This window comes from Phoca vitulina, unplaced genomic scaffold, assembly GCF_004348235.1.
Source record: "Phoca vitulina isolate PV1807 unplaced genomic scaffold, GSC_HSeal_1.0 scaffold56, whole genome shotgun sequence".
Lineage (NCBI taxonomy): Eukaryota > Metazoa > Chordata > Mammalia > Carnivora > Phocidae > Phoca > Phoca vitulina.
This window is the reverse complement of record NW_022589759.1, coordinates 1940076-1961488: the sequence shown is the minus strand read 5'-3', so window position 1 is coordinate 1961488 and position 21413 is coordinate 1940076. Positions and strand designations below refer to the sequence as shown.

The 21413-nt window shown below is 56.4% G+C and overlaps 1 long non-coding RNA gene across 1 annotated transcript in view; it reads left to right on the top strand.

The window, feature by feature from the left end:
- Positions 1–19423, top strand: part of LOC116623013 — a 65546-nt gene extending 46123 nt beyond the window's left edge. Inside the window, exon 5 of the long non-coding RNA XR_004297658.1 lies at positions 18865–19423. This is a non-coding gene — a long non-coding RNA (uncharacterized LOC116623013). The remainder of the gene's footprint in view (positions 1–18864) is intronic.
- Positions 19424–21413: the final 1990 nt, after the last annotated feature.

Here is a 21413-nt window from a genome sequence, read left to right as displayed (position 1 = left end):
ATATAGCCTGGGGGTGGGGCCAGGCATTCTGGGTGGGTGGAGGGGGTGCCATATATTGTGGGGGGATTGGGGCCACATATCCTGAGGGTGGGGCCATATATCTTAGGGGGTGGGGCCAGGCTTCCTGGGGTGGGGCCATATGTCCTGGGGGAGGGGCCATATGTTCTTGGGGCGGGGCCGGGCCTCCTGGAGGTGGGGCCATATGTTCTTGGGGCGGGGCCAGGCCTCCTGGGGGTGGGGCCATATGTCCTTAGGGTGGGGCCAGGCATTGGGGTGGAGGTGGAGAGGGAGCCATATATTGTGGGCGGTGGGGCCACATATCCTGAGGGTGGAGCCGTATATTTTAGGGGGAGGGGCCAAGCCTCCTGGGGTGCGGCCATATAGCCTGGGGGTTGCAGGCCTTCTGGCTGTCTCCCAGCCTGCTTTTCACCGGGCTACCTGTGTTTCCCTCCTAGCCTGAGCCATCTGGCGGAACAGTAAGTACCTTTAGAAACCTTTGCCTGGAAAGCATGTGCCTGGAATGGTTGGAGACAGTCCGGTGTCCATCCCTTCGGGTGATGTCGCACATGGAGCCCACAACCGCGCCTCGGCGGGAGGGAACCTAGGCAGTCTGGTAGAGTGCAGAACCGTGTGCCACGTGCCACCATTCCGATGCAGAAGGAGAACAACCCACAATGCTATGTGCTTGTATGGGCATCCAGATTTCTGGGAAGACCCCAAGACCCCTGCCATATTGCTTATATTGCTTGCCTCTGGGGAAGCTGGGCCGTGGGACAGGGTGGAGAAGGAGACTTCTCACCTTATTCCCGAGTTGGTTGGGAGCAGCCTGTGTGCACTTACGGGAACAGAACCAGGCTCGGGCATAGTGGATAAGGAGCACGTCTCGTCATGGGACCCAGCGGCGAGCAGATGTGGGCATCCTGGCTGGGGCAGCAGTGACCTTGCCCAGCTCCTGCCGTCATGGCTGCCCGACAGTGGCTGCACCCCCACCCTCTGTGGCCTCCACACAGGAAGGAGGGCCGTGCAAAGCGCAGAAACCAGCTAAGTGGGAAGGGCCTTTCCAGAAGCCTGTTCCTGACATGCGTGTGCTATCAGCGGTGCTGGGTCCCACGGCCCAGCCTGGCTGCAGGGAAGGCTGGGACATGGGGGTTTTCAGCAAGGACTTGACACCCTGGACAAAATTGGAGCCCTGGTAGGAAAGAAGACGGAAGATGTGGAGGCAGGATGGGCACCCTGTGTGCCTTTTGAATTTTGTGCTAGGAAACTCCATCACCTATCTAAAACAAACAGCCCTCCCCAGCACGGCTGAAGCATGTGCTGGAGAGCAAGCTGCTTGTCCTGCCCCCGTGGCCCCCAGCTTGCATCTGTCCCACAGCCTCGGCCTCCGCACACGGCCCCCCATGGGAACAGGATGCAGGCACAGTGTGGATCGAGGAGGCTCAAGGCAGCATGGTCTTCCCCCTTCCTGCAGCGGGAGGATGGGGATATGCCAGGGACAGGTGAGATGGCAGATGGTGGCTGAGGGGTTGGCAGTCTGCAAGGTAATGAGGTAGCTCGTTATCAGGCAATTTTTGTTGGTGGCTGAGAGCCCAGCCCCAGTCCAACTCACTCAGCCCAGGGAGGTGAGGTCTGGGCCTGGTCCTGCCTGTTTGAGAAGGCACAGCCCTGCCCGCATGCAAAGGGTCCTTTGGTGCCCCTCTGTGACGGGCCAGGATTCCCAAATCTGCTACCTAGGGTTAGGTGTGCTTCCAAGGCAGATCCTGGGCTTCTCCGCCCAGAGAGGAAGATTCAGCAGGTCAGAGGCGCCCAGCAGCCTGCCTTTTTAGGCAAGCTCCCAGGTGATTCTGACACATCCAGGTCCCTGGCTCGACCTGAGAACCATATCCGGAGGAGTTTTGCTGAGATCCTATGGGAGGCTGAGCACAACTCCCTTTATATGCATTAGGTTTCGTCCAGTCCTTGGGATCGCCACCCATGAGATAAAACTGTCATTAGCCCACTTCACAGACAAGGAAATAGAAACCTAGGATGTGAAGTCCTTTGGTCAAGGTCACACCGCCATCTGGAAGGAACCTCTATCCTGGCAGACAGGCTTGCTCTCAGCAGCTGGCAAAGCCTTGCAAAGCCTGTGCCTGTTGGCCTGTGTGACCTCCATGACCTGAAGGTGTCCCATTGCTGTTTCTCTTCAGAAGGGCAGACCGACACCATAGGGCTATGTCATCACTCTGAGTTCCAGCCCTATCAGACTGTAGGCACCTGTATTTGTCAGAGAAACAGAATTAATATTATGTAACCAATTTACATTTACATATATACACATTATACACATATACACACATTATATATTTATATATATAAATCTCTCTCATACATATACATATATATATATATATATATATAGAGAGAGAGAGAGAGAGAGAGAGAGAGAGAAATTGGCTCATGCAATTATGGCAGCTAGCATTCCAGAGTCTGCAGGGTGGGCTGGCCTGGGCTGGAGACCCAGGGGACAGCTGATGCCACAGTCCCAGTCTGTTGTGTGCTGGCAGAATTCCCTCTGACCTGGAGGAGGTCAGTTTTTTTTTCTATCCAGGCCTTCAACGGATTGGATGAGGCCCACCCTCATTATGGAGGTCGACCTTCTTTACTCAACCCACCAATCTAAGGGCTAGTCTCATCTAAAAACATCCAGAATAAGGTTGGACTAAATAATTATCCGGGCACTGTGGCCCAGCCACCTTGACACATAAAATCAAACATCACAGTGCCCGGTAGATACTTGTTGAATGAATAAATCCACCCTGTTGGGGCCAGGCAAGGCCCGATTCTGTTAGGGCAGAATCCTCTCTGATGGGCACTGGCCTGGACACGGGAAAGCCCGCCATGTCCTAGACCAGCCCTTGCCCTGCGGGTCACCTCTTGCTGTGGCCTCAGCCCTGGGCTCCCGTTTGTTCCCTTGCTGGAGGGAAACCAGCCTAGACTGGGGCCAGCTGGGTACCTGCCCGCCGCTCTGCAGAAGGAGAGGGGTCGGGCCCCGCGGGGTGTGGTGGTGGCCTCCCTGGGGCAGCCGCCAGCTCTGCGTGCCGTTGGAAGCATCCCAGGTGTGAACACTTACCACCGCCTCTGGGGGATTGTGGAGCTGTGTGTCTCCACACATTGACCTTGAGGCCCAAGGCTTGGCTTCCCTCCCTTGTTATGTAACCTGCCCCCCCAGAGGGTTCCAAATGTTTACCAAGTGTTTACCGTGCCAAATCCACTTGGCCACCACCAGGGAGTGCGTTCAGGGCCCATGCTCCCCGTGGGGAGGTTCTCTCAAGCCCACGGCTTTCTGGTTTTCGGTCCGCGCTCTGCCACTGGGCGCTGCGTGAGCAATGTGCCTCGTTCCCTCAGCTGTTGAATGGAGAACAGCCTGGGTGGTTGCGAGAGGCCAGGGGGCGATGCGCACAGGCTCTAAGAGGCCTGGCGGGCGGGAGGACATCCGCGACGTCAGCACTGTGGTGCCGCCCACAGAGGCCAGCCTCCCTCGACCCTGCCACGGGCTCACTGAAGGGAGGCCTGGGGGACAGTGGTGGTCTGCCCGGTTGTTCGTCGGTGTCTTGGCCCACCGTGCCCTCCCCCACAAACGCCTCCCCTACGGGCCGCGTCAGGCCGGCCGCCAGCGAGGAATTGGCCCACCTGCCTGCAGGATGGCCCTGAACGGTGAGCCCCATCCTGCCGCCCCCCAGCTGTTACAGATTCCTCATCTGTAATGTGGGGGTGATGACTGTGATGACTCCCTAGGATGGCTTTGGAAACGGGAACGGGATTGTAGGGAAGGGGCTCACCCTGGAACTTGGCACACAGCAAGGACTCAAAACACACGCTCAGTGGCAATCGACAGGGGGTGTGTTGATTAGAAATCCCAGCTCTTTGTGGATTGAGCTAGCTCCTTGGTACTTCTGCTTCCTTCCTTAAACACAAAATTCACCATTTCAAGGGGGCATTCAGTGGTGTTTAGCACATTCTCGGAGTTGGGACAATCATCAGCACCACCTGCTTCCAGAACTTTTCACTGCCCCGAATAGAAACCCTGTCCCTATCAGCAGGCACTCCCCACTCCGCTCGCCAGACCCTGGCACCCACGAACCTGCTCTCCATCTCTGGATTTGCCTGCTCGGCACACACAGCTGGTGTGGATGGATCCACACAGCAGGTGGCGGGGTATCTGCACCCAGTTTTCTCCTCCCTGTTGTAGCACAGGTCAGCACTTCCTGCCTTTTCACTGCCCAGTAACATCCCACTGTCACCGCGTTGCGTGTATCCGTTCTTCAGCTGATGGACACTGGCTTGTCTCCTTCCACTAACTTTGGAAACATTTTTATCAGCAGACTTTTTACTGAGATACGACATACCAGCCAAGAGCACGCAAATCCTGCATGTGCCGTGGGTTGCATTCTCAGAACGAATGCACTCGTGGAACATGGCCAGCCCCCGTAGCCCCCATTCCCGTGCCTCCTTGACGTTGGCTGCCCCCCGGGAGTGAGCACTGATGTGACCTTCAGCGCGGAAGATTGGCTTCTGACAGCAGGTGCCTGTCCTGCTCACCACTGTGTCTGAGACATCCATGCCGCGTGCGGCTTCCGCTCGTTCCTCTTACTGCCACACGGCACTCTGTTGTACGAGCAGACCACATTTATTTATTCCCGCCACTGTTGATGGACAGCGTGTTGCTCCGAGTGAGAGCCGTCACCAGCGGCGCTGCTGTGGACGTCCTAGCACGTGTCTGTGGATGGACAGGTGCATTCACTCCAACTGCGAGTGGGGCTTGAAGTCATGGTGCATGCGTGTTCGGCCTCAGTAGGCATGGTCGGCTCTACAAAGCTCTGTAACTCAAGGCCCCAGAAGTGCCTGAGAGTGCCCGTTACATGGCGTCCTCACCCTCCGTTAACATTTGCTTTGTTTAAGGCTTTACTGAGATACAATTCACAGACCATACAATGCATCCGTGTCCGGTGTGCGGTTCAGTGGTGGTTAGCGTACTCACAGGGCCGTACGGCCGCCACCACGGTCCATTTTAGGACGTTTTAATCACCCTGAAGAGGATCTTGCATGCCCTAGCTATCATCCTCTGGCCCCCATTCCATCCGGCCCTGGGCCAGCTCCGATTTACCTTCTGTTTCTGTACAAATACAGTCAGACCGGATGTGGTCTTTGTGACTGCTTCTTAACTTGACACAGTGTCCAAGGCCCCGGGCTGAGTGGCGCGCGTCAGCATGTCAGTCCTCTTTATGGCTGATTAATACTCCAGTGTGTGGCTAGCTCCCGTTTCCATTATCCGCTCAATGGGTGTCAGCCACTTGGGTTGGTTCCACCTTTTGGCTGTTGTGAATAATGTTGCCGTGGATATTCTGGTACAAGTTTTTGTGTGGACGTATGTTTTCATTTCCCTTGGGTCGAGACCCGGGAGCAGGATTCCTGGGGCAGTCCCTCCATGTTTAACTGTTGGAGGAAGTGTCCGACTGTTTTCCACGGTGGCTGCACCGCTGTCCATCCCCCCAGCAGCCATCTCCGTGCCCAGCAAGACACTGCCACTCCACCAGGCGGGGCTGAGCATAGGCAAGCCTCAGGGAAGGCGGCATCCCGTCTCTGCATGCACGCTGCTGGGGACCCGTGCTGCCACCGCGTGGACAGCCCGGGGCGGCCGGCATCTGGGGAGAGTCCAGTTTGCCCTTGGGGGCGGCCGTGTACACAGTGGTCATGCAGTGTCTCGAGGCGGCGGCGGGCCTAGAGTCCACAGTGGGATCTGTGGCCCATGGCCGCGGTTTCTCTGGTGGCAGGCGTCTCCCAGGAAGGACGATCGGTGCAAGTTCCTCACACAAGTTGGAGGGGCCAGGCTTGATTAGTTTTGTGGTTTCTAGGCAATGTCACACAGGCCTGCCCAGAAATGCTGTCCAGCCCCGCCTGGCAGGCCCATGCTCGTGTTTTGCCAAAGCCCAGCTTTTGCTTGTTGGGGAGGGTGGGACTAAAACAGCTCCTTGGTTCTGTCACTCACAGAAAGTTCCAGAAGTTGCCTTTGATGTGGAGAAATCGCCCAGAACAGAGGAAGGGGCTCTGGCTTCTGACTGCAAAGGGGTCAGCCCCTCCCAGGGGGCCGTTGCCGCTTGGATGGAAACACAGAGGGGTCCGAGCGGGCTCTGGTCAGCGGGGACACCAGCTTCAGCATGAAGGCACGGGGTGCTGGGCAGTCAGTGGGCACCGTTGTGCTGCAGAGGAGGCCCTCCTCCGCACCTGAGCTCTGGGCCTCTTGTTCTAACAAGATGCACAGTCTGGTGGAACCTGGGCTCGGCTGAGTAGCAGGGGCTTGGATTCTGCCCCTGACTCCCGAGGGGCCTTGGGCAGGTCACTGGCCATCTGGTCTCAGTTTGCCCATAGCAGGAGCACAGGGCCAACCTCATGATGCTCTGGGCTCTCCCAGCTCTCAGGAAGCAGGCCCCAGCTGCACACAGTTCTTTGGACAACAATCCTCCCTCCGAGGCAGCTAGCAGGGCCTGTGGCCCTCCCAGAGGCCGCGTGGAATGTGTTTATGTTCTGGAGCGGAGGACTGCCTGGTTCCTGGAGGCGGGCTGCCCTGGCGATCCTGCCTGTCCACCAGGGACTGCCCAGCACCGGCATCCAGGCATCCATGGAGCCCTTGGGCCTCCCAGTGGCAGGAGGGAGAAGGGACAGCTCCTGGGAAGCTCCAGACACTTCCTTCCTTCCTTCCTTCCTCCCTCCCTCCCTTCCTCCCTTTCTTCTAAAGATTTCATTTATCTATTTGAGAGAGGGGCAGAGAGCACGAGAGAGAGAGCACGAGTGGTGGGGGGAGGGCAGAGGGAGACACAGGGGCTCGACCCCAGGACCCCGGGATCATGACCTAAGCCCTCCGACGGAGCCACCCGGGTGTCCCCAGACATTTCCATTTCAAACAAGGTAGGAACTTGCCCAAAGCGTGAGATTCTCTTTCCTTTCTTTCATTTACTTCACTTTTAGCTCAACGACCTACACTCAGTACCTGTTTGATACATTCACTCACTCATTCACTCGATGACAACGTTAAAGTCTGAGGTCAGAAACTGGCCGCAAAGGTGGCACAGGGTAGTATATCACCTGTGGGCTGCAGTGGCCGCGTCGGGCTGGGTCACACCCGCCCTCTAGTTTGGCCTCCGCAGGGCCCTCGAGAGGCAGGTGTCCTTCTGTCCCCTTGACTCCCATTAGCCTCCCCACCTTTCCTGACAAGGGACAATGGCCATCTTCTCGGTATCAGCCTGGACTCACTCAGGGGCCTCCACAGCCGAGGCCCCCAAAGGAAAACCCCTGCTGGTTCTCCTGGGACTCGAGGCCCCACATTGGGGGATGGAGAGCAGTGCGCCCATCGGGGGAGGTCGTGGCACAAGGCCGTGGCACGGAGGTAGGCAGGGCCTCCTGTCGCCGAGCACTCTCATCTCACGGGTGCGAGGAGTGCCAGTGACAGAGGCAGGACCCTGGGGGCGTGGAGCCCGGGGCGGGGGTGGCTCTGGCCCCCAGACTTCCAAACGGCGTCCCTGGCTGCTGCTGGAGCAGTGCGGCTGCCTCCCTCCTGAGTCACGTTCCCAGCCTGGATGGGGTCATGTCTTCCCGGGGCGACGGGCTGCTCTGTCCGAATGGACAAGCAGCGCTTGATGAGGAGCTTGTTCGGCCCCAGGAGACCAGCAGGACAGCCCCCCAAAAGGAAGATGGGTGAGGCGGGGTCGGGGGATGGCCTGGGAAGTCCAGGTCCAGGTCAGTTCTTGGGGTGAGACCCACTGTGGGGCTGAGAGAGCTGTGCTGGGCCAGGGACACAAACACGGGCCTCCTCCAGGCCACATGATTCACCCTCTGAAATCTCTCTCTCCAGTGTTTTCCTACTGATCCCTGAAAGTCCTTGTCATGACCTCTGACCGCTGACCTCCTCTGCCTCCCATCGGTCATATTAACAACCACCACACTGAGGGCTCGAGGGGCCGCCTCGTCCCACTGCCGTCTGGTTCCAGAGCCCTGCCTTCTGCCTGGCGACAGCCAGCCGTTGGCATGGCCCTGCTCCCCCGGCCTGTGGCCTGCACCCTGGCTTCCCCTCTGCCTCCCCTCCCGGGAAGACGCCCTGAGAAGCCAGGTCCACCTGATTCTCCACAGCTCCTGGGGGCACAGGTGGCCCCGGGAGACCCTGGCCTGGGTGACCACTGTGGTCTCTACCCACTCTGGCTTCCAGCTGGGCACCGTCATGGGGGGGAGGGGATGGGGAGGCACAGAGTGGGCTGTTTGGTTGATGCACCCTAGCCAGCACCCCTAAGGCCTGGTGGATTGCCCAATGCAGTGGGCACTGCCTCCCCTAGGGGCCGAGCTGGAAGGTTCTGGAAGGAGGTTGTTTGTCCCAGTGATCAGAGGTGCAGCCTGCACTTGGGGGGCTAGAGTAAAATTCGCCTTGTCCCTGGTGGCATGCACAGCATAGTCAAGTGGGAGAGACGGCCTTAGAAAAAAGAGCCCTCACACGGAGAAGGACCAGCAGCCCTCTGTCGGCTTCCTCCTACCTGCTCTCAGCGCAAACCCCTGCTGCCCCCAACGGGCCTGATTTATTAATTACCTCTGCCTCCCTCCGGGCCGCCTCCCTCATGCTCAGAAGCACATGTTCCCGGATACCTGTCATGCCCCCGTTTTAATGACAGTGGCCCTCGGGTAGCCCATGGCAGCCTCTGGGCTAAGCCCCCCACCCAGGTCAGCTGGTCACTCCCACGACTCTGCCCAGAGGCAGGGACGCTTACAAAGGCCCTTTCACCAACCAGGCCTAGAGGATACTAACTTGCCCAGGCTCACACCCCTAGTTAAGCTCCAAGGCCCACTCGGAGATTCAAACCCCTAGTGCTCAAGCTCTCGGCTGTGGGGTCTTTTGTCGCTGATGGTTGAAGCAGCTGAACCGAGGTGGACGCTTGTGTTTCTCTAAGTTGAGATGGGCTGTATCGGGATTGGCAAACGATGGCCCACAGGTCAAATCGAGCCACTGCCAGGTTTTGTAAATAAAGTTTTATTGGAACATAGCAACCCCAGGGCCCAGAGCCCCGTAGGTGCCGCAGAGACCGTTTATCTGCAAAACCGCAAATATTTACTGCCTGGCCCTTCCTAGGAAAAGTTGGCGATGCCCTGAGCTGCCTATGACAGGACAAAGGAGGAGGGAAAGGTGCTTCTGCCTCCTGAACCTCAGCTACTTAACAGCTTCTTGAACTGACTCCGAGAAGGGCCCCCTCGTCTTCTGGAGGGCAGACAGTGTTAGATTGTCCCAAGGGTGGTGGGCACGTGAGTGTCCATTATTCACTCCACCCTACTTTTGTATGTGTTTGGAAATCCCCAAACTAAAAAGTAAATAATAATACAAATAAAACATAGCAGGTTAAAAGTAAAGTCACCTAATAATTGTATATTTACAGGTCAGTCTTTCAATTATTTTATTTTGAACCAGCACATTTATTTGGACAAAAAACCTTCTTCTGAAATGACTTCAACTGAGGCCCTTTTGGGGGTAACAGGAGGAAAACAATGAAAGAGGACGCAGACATGGGTTTAGCCAGTCTTCTGTGGGGAGGACCTCCCAAGTGTAGGGGCCACAGTGAATAAGCCTTGTAGCGGTCTCTTCCAAAGAAATCCTGCGAGCGCCGAGGTGGTGAAGACCAGGCGTCGAGACCTGCAAGTGGACTTGGGAGAACACTCATATTGCGTCAGTGGAGACGTGTGTCTTGGTGAAGGGATCATCAACAGCCCCGGAGTGGATCCCGGCCTCAGAACGGGAAGACAGAGCAAGATGCCGCGCCTGGGGAAGGAGCGTGAAGGCTCACGGCGTGGCTGTCGTGTTGGCGACACACGCCGTGAGTCTGGAGACGTGATGCGGAGGAAGCTCTACCTGTAAGCTGACGTGTGGAGTTAGAACGGGTCCAGCACCGCCCCCAACACTGAGACGTTCGTGTGCAGTGAGCCCTGCCTTTTTCCTTTCTCACCTCAGTCGTGGTTGGGTGTCTGGCGAGTGGTCTTCGGGGGGCAAGGGCCCGTCGTGTGGTGGGTCCACCGTCCCCGGGGCGTCAGCATCCTGGGCTGGATTCGGCGTCCGGGCAACACGTGGGCTGCGAGCTGGGGAAGGCTGGACTCGGGAGGTTTCTGAGGCCAGGCTGGGAGCGGTGCACGGTGTGACCGCTGGAGTCCCGCCGAGCAAACCTCTGTGTGTCTGCGCTACCTGCCGGGGTGGATGGTACGTGTGTCCCCGGGAGGGAGAGGGGAGCTGTGGGCTAGACAACTCGCCGGCCTCCACCACGAGTTCTTATTTTGTTTTGTTTTTTAATTTATTTTTTTTAAGTTTTATTTATTTATTTGAGAGAGAGTGTGACACAGAGAGAGAAAGCACAAGCAGGGGGAAGGGCAGAGGGAGAGGGAGAAGCCGACTCCCTGCTGAGCAGGGAGCCCGATGCGGGGCTTGATCCCAGGACCCTGAGATCACGCCCTGAGCCGAAGGCAGACACTTCTCCGCCTGAGTCACCCAGGCGCCTCTCCACATGTTCTCTGTGACCTTATTTATGATCTAAAATTGCATTTCTAATTTAACTAACGAATTAAATTTCAATAGCATTCCTGTGGCGACTTCTTTGACATCCGAAACATTTCTATATTCAGGTTGGACAGAAACCAATTTGGAGGATCCTACTGGGCGTTTCCCTGGGTTGGAGGCTCCCTGGTACGTAGGCACAGGTGTGATTTCTTGATTGGGAAGGTGTTTGCAAAGACCAGGGGGAAAGAGCCAGGTGAAGAGCAGGAGGGTACTGCCGCCGCCTGCTCACTGCTACCCTCCCTCAACGACGCAGCGGGGGGCCTCTGGGGGGCGGGGGGCTCGTGGCGGGACAGCGCGCCCGCCATCTGACCAGTGAAGACACGGCAGGCTCAGTGGGTTTTATCTTCCCACGAGAAAAACACACGCGAGAAGGTCTGTCAGGGGACCCGCAAAGGTGAATAGCGGCGATCCCTGGGAATAGAAAGGGCGAGTGTCCATCTGGTCAAGATGTTGCTGAACATACGTCATGAGTCAAAGGAGCACAAAAGTGCAGCCTCCCTGCCGGGCCCTGCTCCTCCACCCAGTGGCCGCCACCCCGGCTTCCAGTGCCACCAAACTTTAGTTAGTCCCATTTGGAGCTCGGCGGTGATCACAGAGCCCCTGAGCCGGGCTTCCTGCCAGGAGTGCGACCGCTGTGTGCGTAGATCAGGGCAGTTCACCTCCTCACTGTGCGGCGGACTTGGGGGGTTTTCAATTCCTCCTGATGCTTATTTACATTTTCCCATTTTTCTGCAATGCATATATATTACATGGTGAAACACATTTTTGAAAAATCAAAGCAGGGGGGAGAAGCAAGTTGATTGCAAGGAGAATTCAAACGGCACTGTCCTGGGGTTTCTGGTTCAGGAACAGCTTCAGAACATATCATTTCTGGCCAAGGCCAGCCTGTCTGGCAGCCAGAGCGGGGGGGGGGGGGGGGTGGTGCGGGCAGCTGTCGCCACAGGCGACGTCCTTCTCCGGTCCCATGATCCGACCCTGGCGGGCAGACGAGGCCTGAAGCCAGGAGGGAGCGGCCTCGCTCCTCTGCGTGGGCTAAGCGTATGCTCCAGAGGCACCACCCCCAGGCTTTGGTCTCTGCTGGCCCTTTTCCTTCCCACTAACACTGGCAGTGAGGTGAGAAGGGGAACCCACCCGCCGGAAGAACAAGGGGTCAAGCAGCAGGTGCCCTGGGGAGTGAGCACGGCTCAGCGTGCCATGGACAGAGGCTCACCTCAGCGGGACAGAATGGGTCCTGGCGGCCGTCGGAGAAAGGACACAGCTTGTGCGGGCTGGGCTGGAGGAGGTCCTGCAGTCTGGCAGACATGGGGGTCCGCCTCTCCTCTGGGACCGCCAGGCTCTGGGCGGGTCTGGAGCCACACCTGTCACCGAGGGCCCCGTGAGCTTGCGGGGCGGGGGGGCATCGCGTCTCTCCCTGGAGCCCTTCCTCTCGATTGTAAAGTGAGCACACGTACCAGGTACACTCTAGGATTTCTTGTTCTCCTTGGCTGCGAAGAAGCCAGCACAAAAGGAAGGAGCATCACTGATCCGTAGCTCGGAGGGGAAGATAGATTTACGTCATCGAGTACCTTCCCTAGAGGTTCAGAGTGTGGGTTCCAGACTCAGGCTGTCTGCTCTTGCATCCTGGTCCCACATCTACCAGCTGTGTGGCCTCCCTGAGCCTCAGTTTCCCCATCTGCAAAATGGGGATAATGGTAGGACCAACCCCAAAGGGTTGTGCAGATTAAATGGGTTACTACATGTAAAGCCCCGAGGATTATGTTGGGCCTACGACAAGTGCTCAGTAGCTATTTTGAGGTGTGCAAACACACACACACATGCACAATTCACTTAGGCACACATACACACAAATACATGCGACACACACCAACATACATACACTCACCGATGTGCCCATGTATACTCACACAGGCACACTGCACGCATGCAGATACATAGGCATGCACACAGCCACACGTGCAAGACATGCGGATACACACGTACACGTATGTGTTCACCACGGGCACACGCGTGTACATGCTCACACGTGTGCACATCTGGACCAGGGCCACCAGGACAAGGGGGTGCTGCCCCCTGGGTGTGAGCCTGCACTGCAGGACTCTGAGGGGGGCCTCTCACTTTCCTCCGCTGGTCCCACCTGACCTGTGTCTTCCGGGGGAGGCGGTGTAGCCCCGGGCAGCCCCGTGGAACCAGGGCGTAATGGTGCCTAATGCAGCAGCCTTGGGAAAGCCCTTGATTCTGGTTAATCCTTACTGTAAATGATCAGGCATCCCTCCTAATGGCAAGGCTGGTCCTCAACCGGACCAGAGGGCACACCTACCGTCTTAGACCACGTTCCGGGAACGGACCCTGAGCCAGGATTCTAGTGGGTTCAGTCAATCTGGAGGTGATACTGGAAGATCTGGGGGGCAGTGGGGGGTGGAAGGAGGGACACAGACGTGTTCATTCTAACCGCACTAGGATGCCGTCCCACTCTTGTCCTTGGGGCCAGTGTAGGATGTAGCGTATTCAGTAGGAGCTGCCCCTGTGCACAACCTGTGCGTAAGCCCCAGCACCTCAGCCCGCCCCGAGCCCACCTGAGTGTGCACCACATCTGCCGAGTCGCCTGCGCCGGGCTTCTCGGGCTTCCCGGCAACGTCTCTGCTCGCCCGTCGGCTCATACCTGCAGTCCATTCTCACATTAACAGGTGTCCCTGCGTATCTCCATGCACCAGGCCTGGATGCGGGGTGAGCAAGCCCCCCCTGCTCACATGGGGCTCACAGACCCCCATGCAGATCTTTCCCCAAAGTCCCGTGGAAATGACCCCTGGAGAGAGCACAATCATGAGCTCTCAGCGCGCTGAGAGCATGGTGGGAGCGGGCAGGTGGGGGGTGGGGTTCTCAAAAGCAAACAGTCCCAGGGGGTCCACACCCAGGTATCTCCCCAGGAGAACTGAAACCACAGGTCCGCACGAAAACCTGTGAATGAGTGTTCACAGCGCCATTATTCATGACAGTCAAAACGTGCCGACAAACAAACGTCCACCCATCGAGGAATGGACAAGCAAGGGCGTCACCCATACAATGCCATGTTCCTCAGCCACAGAGAGGGATGGCACTCTGACACAGGCTGCAATGCGGATGCACCCCGAAAATGTTTCCGACGTGAAAGGAGCCTGCCTCAGAAGGTCCCATAGCGTTTGTTTCCTTTTATAGGAAACGTCCAGAAGACGCAAATCTGTAGAGACAGAAAGTAGATTCGTAGTTGCCAGGGGCTGGGGGAGGGGGCAGGTTTCCTTTGGGGTGATGGAATGTTCTGGAACTAGATTGTGGTGACAGTTGCAACAGCTCCGTGCATGTACTAAATGCCACTGGATTGTTCACTTTAAACAGTTAATTTTATGTTGTGTGAATTTTACCTCAATAAAAAAAGAAAGAAAAAATAGTTAGCAGGGGGTGGGAGGCAGCGTGTTTCCATATGGAGCCTAGAGGAGGCCCCGTGGGACACGGGAGGGACCCTCCCTGCTCGGGAGCGCCTCCCCTGCCTCGCCCCACCACACCCCACCCAGGCCTCCCGCGGAAGCCAGGCTCAGCCACAGGCCCCAGGCCTCCCCCAGGGCTGGGCTGCCGAGCACCTCCCGTCCCCGTGTTAATAAAGGCATGACATCCGCATAGCATGTTCGCTGAGGGCTCTCTGCTGAGCGCTGGCCCTCCTCGTCTGCCTCGATTCTCCGTCGTCCTGGAGATAGGCCTGATTATGGAGCCCACTTTCCAGAAGGAGCCTCGGGGGCAGAGATGGTGGGAGGAGATTGGAAACCAGTCTGTCTGACTGCAGAACCTCTTGACTTGGGGGCAAAACTCCAAACACCTTCTGTGGCAAGGACTGCTGGGTTCTGTGTCAGAAGTGACATTGGGAAGGAAGCTGGGCCAGGCGATTGAGCTGCAGATCAGAGCTGGTCTGAGTTCATTCCGTGGTGTTAGTCCCTAGAGGGTCAGATGGTCGGACTGTAAGGGAACTGGCTGAGAAGGTGGGCTGGAGGACCCGGAGGGGGACCAGGAGGAGGCATTTGCCCCCAGGACTCATAGAGACATGCTGCCCGGGTTCAGCCCTCCGGGGCACAGCTCAGCATGCTGGGTCAGGGGTCCACACTGGTGGTTCCTGGCTCATCACCACCCCATCCAATGCCAGGATACTATGAGGAACAGACGCTTTGAGACTGTTGGTGGTGGGGCCAGGTGGATGCCCAAGTCCACCTGTGTCCTAGCACCCAGCCTCTGAGTGATGCCAATGGGTGTATTAGTTATCCACAGATGCATAACAAATGCCCCCAAACTCAGGGGCTTAAAACAACACACATATATTAGCTCCTTGTTTTGGTGGGTCAGGAATCTGGGAGCTGCCTGAGTTTTCTGGCTCCTGATGTCTCGTGTGGTTGAGGTCAGGGGGTCATGTGGTGCTCTAACTGGGGCAGAAGTGTCCACTTCCAAGCTAACTTTGTGGTTGTCAACAGGCCCCAGGTCCTCGTTGGCTGTTCACAGGAGGCCTTTACTCCTTGCTATGTCAGGGGGTCATGTGGTGCTCTAACTGGGGCAGAAGTGTCCACTTCCAAGCTAACTTTGTGGTTGTCGACAGGCCCCAGGTCCTCGCTGGCTGTTCACAGGAGGCCTTTACTCCTTGCTAGGTGGCTCCCAACCTGGCAGCTGGCTTCCCAGAGTGAGCGATCTGAGAAAAGGAGAGAGGGAGAGGGAGAGAGAGGGAGAGGAGAGAGCACGTCAACTCTAACTTTGATCTCCTTAAGAAACATTCAAAGCAAATATGAAAAAATTAACATTTGTTCGATCTGGGTGGTGGTACATGGGCGTCTGGTACATGCTGAACTATTCATCGTTTGGAATCTTGAGTGTATGTTGACAAAGGAGCCGCTATGAGGATGCTCTGGGAGAGGTGGCTTGAATACACCCCCACAGACACTAACATGCTGGAGGCTCACAGGGGTCATCATGCTCCCCGTGCATTGTATGTGCATGTGTGCACACGCATGCCTGCCACGCGTGTCCCCGAGTGTCTCAGAGCCAGGAAGCAGGCGTGCCGACATGTGGTGGCGTCTGACTCCATCCGAGATGCCGCACTGCTGGCAGTGGTTAACCCCATTTCCCTGTGCCCCGCGGCCCTGTGGCCCGGCCGGCTGGGAAAAAGCCCAGCTGCTCCGTCCTTTGGTGCTGTAGTAGGTTCACAGCCCACAGCTCCTTTCTGAGCGGAGGAACCCTCCCCCTGGCCCCATCATCCAACCACAGGAAGACCCCAGGCCAGTCTCCTTCCCCTGCTCCTTCCAGCCATTCTGGAGCAATTTGGGAGCTGCCTTGCTCTCCCCAGAAAGCCTCATTACAAGAGTAACAACCTGTTCCTACCCTCGGAGCCTGTGTATGTCTCATCACTCTTGACATCCAAACACAACTTTGGGTGGGGGTCCTCCCTGTTTCTCCAGTGTGGTTGCAGCGCAGTGACTCCTGGGAAGTTCTCAACTCCTGATTCTGGGAGGCCGGGGCCAGGTGAGACAGTAATCTGGCTATGTATTAGCATATTAGCATCTTTGTCTCCTGGGAGCCCCACCCCTGGGTTAGCATTCTCTGGGGCACGGAGCCCTCGGTCTGGCCCCCCTCCCCACCCACCCTGCTGCTCTTCCCTGGGGCTGACCCTCAGAGTCTTGGTGGGAGAGAAAAGAGGAAGAGGATGGCCCCCACTGACACAGACAGACACCAGGCCCATGAGGGGCCTCATCCCCCATGTTAGCTCATCATCCCTCACAGCATGTGGCTCTGGGAAGTGTACCATGAGGGGCTCATGTGGCTTCCCAGGGGAAGGGGTGCCTGTTCTGCCAGCAGCCCTGTTACGCTGGAAAGAGGAAATAGGAGCACTGTCTGGAATTCCTCAGCTGTCAGAGGGACAGAGGGACCCAGAGCACCTGATACTTGGTGGCATCTCAGATTCCATGAAATATGGCACCTGTGGGTAGCAATATGTGTGAGATATGTGACTGTGTGCAAATATACCAGTTTTGTGTGTCCCAAGAATGCGGGAGCTTATAAAAACAACCCCGATTTTGCTCTGAGCATTAACACTGAACCATCTGAAACTGCCTTTCTGGAGGGCAAAAATGGCCCAAATCAGCAATTTCATATGGTTCGCATGGAAAGCAAAACACTCTTAAGTGTTCTGTGCCCTCCCCCCAACTTTTACCAGGATTAAATTTATTTATTTGTTTGCTTCTCCCCTCTCCCAACCCCAACACAAGGAAAGCACAGGCATTGGCAGCCTCTTGGGGGTAGAGCGGAAACCCCCACGCGTGGTCACAGTCTCCGGTTCCCCATTGCTGGGGTTTGCAGTGGAGAGAGCCTGCTGCACGGCCACTCCCGTCCAGATGGGGTCTCCCTCGGCCTGCCGTCCTCTCTGAACTTGCTCGCTGCAGGGACCGAAGCCCGCAGGCCTGGGGGCTGCAGGAAAGACCCTCCACGCACAGGGCTGGACCCCCGCCGCCTGGCCTTGGTGCAGAGAGCTGGACTCTCTAATCCTCTCTGGGCGGATTAGATTCGCAGAAATTGGCTGCGGAAACGGCCAGGCTGGGCTAGCGGCCAAAGGCAGAGGTTCAGGCTCTGCGGGGTGGGCAGGAGCTGTGCCGGACGCAGGCGGCATGCCAAGAACCAGCCGTCTCCAGCCCCCACAGCCAATGCATCTGACCATTAACACCCCGCCTGGGGCTGGGGTCTGCCGGCCCCATCGAGCAGTAGGCTTCCCGTGGACGGGAAGTGGCAGAGAACCCGTGGACACATGGGGACCCCTCCGCTGGGAGGAGAAATGCAGAGCTCAGGCCTCGCCCAGCTCGCTGAACCAGTGTCTGCTTTTTCATGAGCGTCCAGGTGATTTTGGTGCTGTGGAAGGTTGAGCAGCACTGTGACAAAGGGGACCATCAGGTGGCAGCAGCAGGCTTGCAGAATGCAGGTGCCCTTTGACCTGGCCCTTGCGCACTTTGGGATTTATTCAACGGAAGCGATCAGGGGTGTACACATGGAAATGTTTGATCTAGTGACAAAGCGCTTACCGTGGATGTCCCGTTCCATCTTTGCAGCAACCCTGGGGTGTGGCTCTCTGAGGCTTCCGAAGCTAAGGAGGCCAGAGTGGCCCAGCCAGGACATGGCAGGGTTAGGAATTAAGGTCAGAAGGTAGCCTGCAGACCGTTTGCCCGCCCCCCTCAGCAGCCCGATGCCTGCATGTGCGAGTGACTTTATGTATTCGGGAGGGGCAGGACGATGCATCTCCCACCCTGGGGGCTGGCCACGTAGGATGCAGTCTGTCTATAGAACTGGGTGTCCTGCTCCCTAGTTTGGGGGACTCTTGTGGACACTTGAACAACACCCCTCCACACTGGCCTGAAGCCTATGCTTTCCTCCCTTCTTCCTGCCCTCTTAAAAAGTCCCGGAGCCCCAGGGGCTCATGTGGCTTCCCAGGGGAAGGGGTGCCTGTTCTGCCAGCTGAGGCCTGTGACCTGGCTCCTGCTGTTGAGGCTGCTACTGGAATCACTGGTTTCCATGGACCAGTGAAGCCCCTGTCTGCAGTGATGTAGGCCAGCATCGCCACAGGCAGGCCGGGGCGGTCCTCGTTCTAGAACACAATGCTTGGGACCAAAGGGGTGGGGAATTGTTGCTAAAACTGATGCGAGCTCTGTGTCCAATGGGTCTGCAGCGCTTCTCACAGGCGTAGGAGGGCACCTGGGTCCACGGAGACAGGTGCAGCCACCTTCCCCACCGCAGGCCCCTGGGAACAGTGCGGTGGGGGCACAGACAGCCCAGCATCAGTTACATGCTTGGGCGCAGAGTCAGCCAGTCTTCCTGCCCCCTCTCGGGAGGCTTCCGGAGCTCTGAAGAGGAGGCAGCCTGCCCTCACCCCCCAGTGCCATCCCTGTCCCATTTGTGCTCACGATGAGGGCACATCAGAGGCCAAGTGGACCCTGGAGCCAGACTCCTGGGTTCAAATCCTGGCCTCGCCACTTAGCAGCTGTGTGACCCTGGGCAAGTGGCCTTACTTCTCTGCGCCTCAGCCTTCTCCTCTGTAAAATGGGTCTTAATAGGATACTTCATTCACACAGGTGTGAGGATTAAATGAGATCGCATATGAAGAGCACTGAGAACATATGAACACAAGGGGGACATGACAAGGCTCTAAAGCACGATATAAACTACACATGTGTATAAGCATTTGCTGTTATTAATGTCCACAGACGAACACCAGCAACTAGGAAGTTGGGCTGTAGAAGACCCTTTAATGAGATGGGAAAATGTCTGGGACATATTGCTAACTGAAGAAAAAGTAAGTACGAAACAGCCTTTTCAGTATGACACTGATTTTGTAAAATATATCCGTGTTAACTGTGCCCCAAAGAAAACAACTTGAAGGAAATAAGTCGTTAACTGTGTATGCTCTGGGCAGTGGCATAATGAGGACTTGCATTTCTCACGCGTGCTTTTCTGCATTTCCCAGAACGTGCATAGTAAGTGTGATGGCTATGATTTGAACGAAGCACATTCTTAACAGCTGCTCTGCAAAGAAGAAAGCTGTAGTTCAGGGGTCCCCAACCCTTTCTGCCAGGGAGCTTCGTCTCATTTTCCCAGAGCCGAGGCCCCTCCGCAGGGCGAGGGGGTGGGGCTGGGGCTGGGGTGACAACCACTGCTCTCTCGCCCTGCCTCTCCCACTCGGAGGTGTTTGTCTCCTTTCCTGGGGGTTCCTCCCACGTGGGGCTGTTGTTGCACAGTCCCTGGGCAATGCCTAGGCCAGGTCTTGGTACATAGCTCTTCATGAACAGAGGGATTGTCACCACCTCCCCCTGTGCCCGGGACAGGGGGGACTCTGAGGCTCAGAGAGGCTGAGTGACCTGCCCAATGCCACACCGCTGGTGTGGGGCAAGGTTAGGACAGAGCACACACCTTCTGAGTCCACTCCAGGCCTCTGGAAGTCCTTTATTTGGGCAGTTCTTCATTCGGTTAGGGGATTTCTTCAGTGACATAACTGCTTATCACCCAAACCTAATTGCCATTTGTCAGTAGAATGTGTCAGCTTCTACAGTGTGATAGCTTTCTGGCCACGTGGACAAAGACCATGCCTGTTTCTTTCTCTGTGTGTCCCCAGCTCTAGCCTTGGGTTTCTTGAGTGAATGTTGAGCAAGCTGTTAATTGTTCAGGGTGAAGGGTCTATGTTTTGGAGGCAGGAAGGTGGGTGGGGAGGGAGCAGGGCACAGAAAGAAGCGAACATGGTCAGCTCTTCAGTTAGCAAAGGGCAGAGATTGGCTCCTGCTGGTTGGAGGCCTGAATGTTGTTTGGGGTGGATGGAGCTCACAGCTGCTGCAATGGGCCGGGAGAGCTACCTGATTCAAGCAGACTCCAGGGTCTTCAGTCCCAAAGGGGTGGAGTGTGACTCATGCTCACGCTCCATGATTGCCTCCCTTCCTTGTCGCCTACCTCCTTCTGGAAGTCCTTGAATGTCCGTCTTCTCTGGCCACCATGGGGGCAGGAGTGTGTGGCTCAGAACCTGGTCTCCCCAGGTGCCCGAGATGTGCTCTCACTGAGAACACACTGTTGTGGGAGCAGGCGACACTGACATGGTGGGCTCAGACACACCCCTGTCTTCAGGTTCTCATCGGGAGGCAGGCCAGGGGGACAGAGGGCAGGGCAGACTCTCGAGGGGGAGCAGTCCTCTCAGGGAAGGTGGGCGTGTTAAGATTCTTTCTTAGCAATGACACCAAAAGCACAAGTGACAAAAAGAAAAACAGATACACTGGACTTCACCAAAATCAAAAGCTTTTGTGTTACAACGAAAGATGCTGTGAAGACAGTGTAAAGACAACTCACAGAAAGGAAGACATTTTTTGCAAATCATCTATCTGATAAGGGGTTTGTATCCAGACTATATAAAGAACTCCTACAACTCACAATAAAAACACACATTTATTTTTTTTTAATATTTTATTTATTTATTTGACAGAGAGAGAGAGAGAGCAAGAGAGGGGACACAAGCAGGGGGAGTCAGAGAGGGAGAAGCAGGCTTCCTGCTGAGCAGGGAGCCCGATGTGGGGCTCGATCCCAGGACCCTGGGATCATCACCTGAGCTGAAGGCAGACGCTCAACGATTGGGCCACCCAGGTGCCCCTAAAAGCACACATTTAGAAAAGGGGAAAAGGTTCAAATACCTATCACTCCAAAAGAAGACATAGGAGAGGCTGGTAAGCGCACCTGGAGATGCTCCTCATCACTAAGCACCAGAGCGGCTGGGCAGCTGGTCCCCAAAACGGACCGGTGACTCCTCAGAAGGTGAAACAGAGCCACCACATGACCCAGCAACGTCATCCCTAGCTTTACACCCACAAGAAGTGAAGACATATATGCACACGAAGGCTTGAACACAAATGTGCACCGCAGCATCGTTCACAGGACCCCAAAGTGGAAACAACCCAAATGTCCATCACGTGAGGAACAGATACACAAAATGTGGTCCATCCACACGATGGAATATGACTCAGATGTAAAGAGAAAGGTAGTCTGACACCTGCCATGATATGGATGAACCGTGAGGACACTGGGTTCAATGAAAGAAGACAGTCACAAATGGCCCCTCTTGGATGGTTCTATTTATATGAAATGTCCAGAGTCAGCAAATCCATTGAGACAGAAAGCAGATTCATACTTTCCAGGGGCTGGGGGAGGGAGGAACCGGGAGTGGCTGGTAATAGCTCAAGGTTTCTTTTTGGGGTGATGAAAAGGCAAAATTACACTGTGG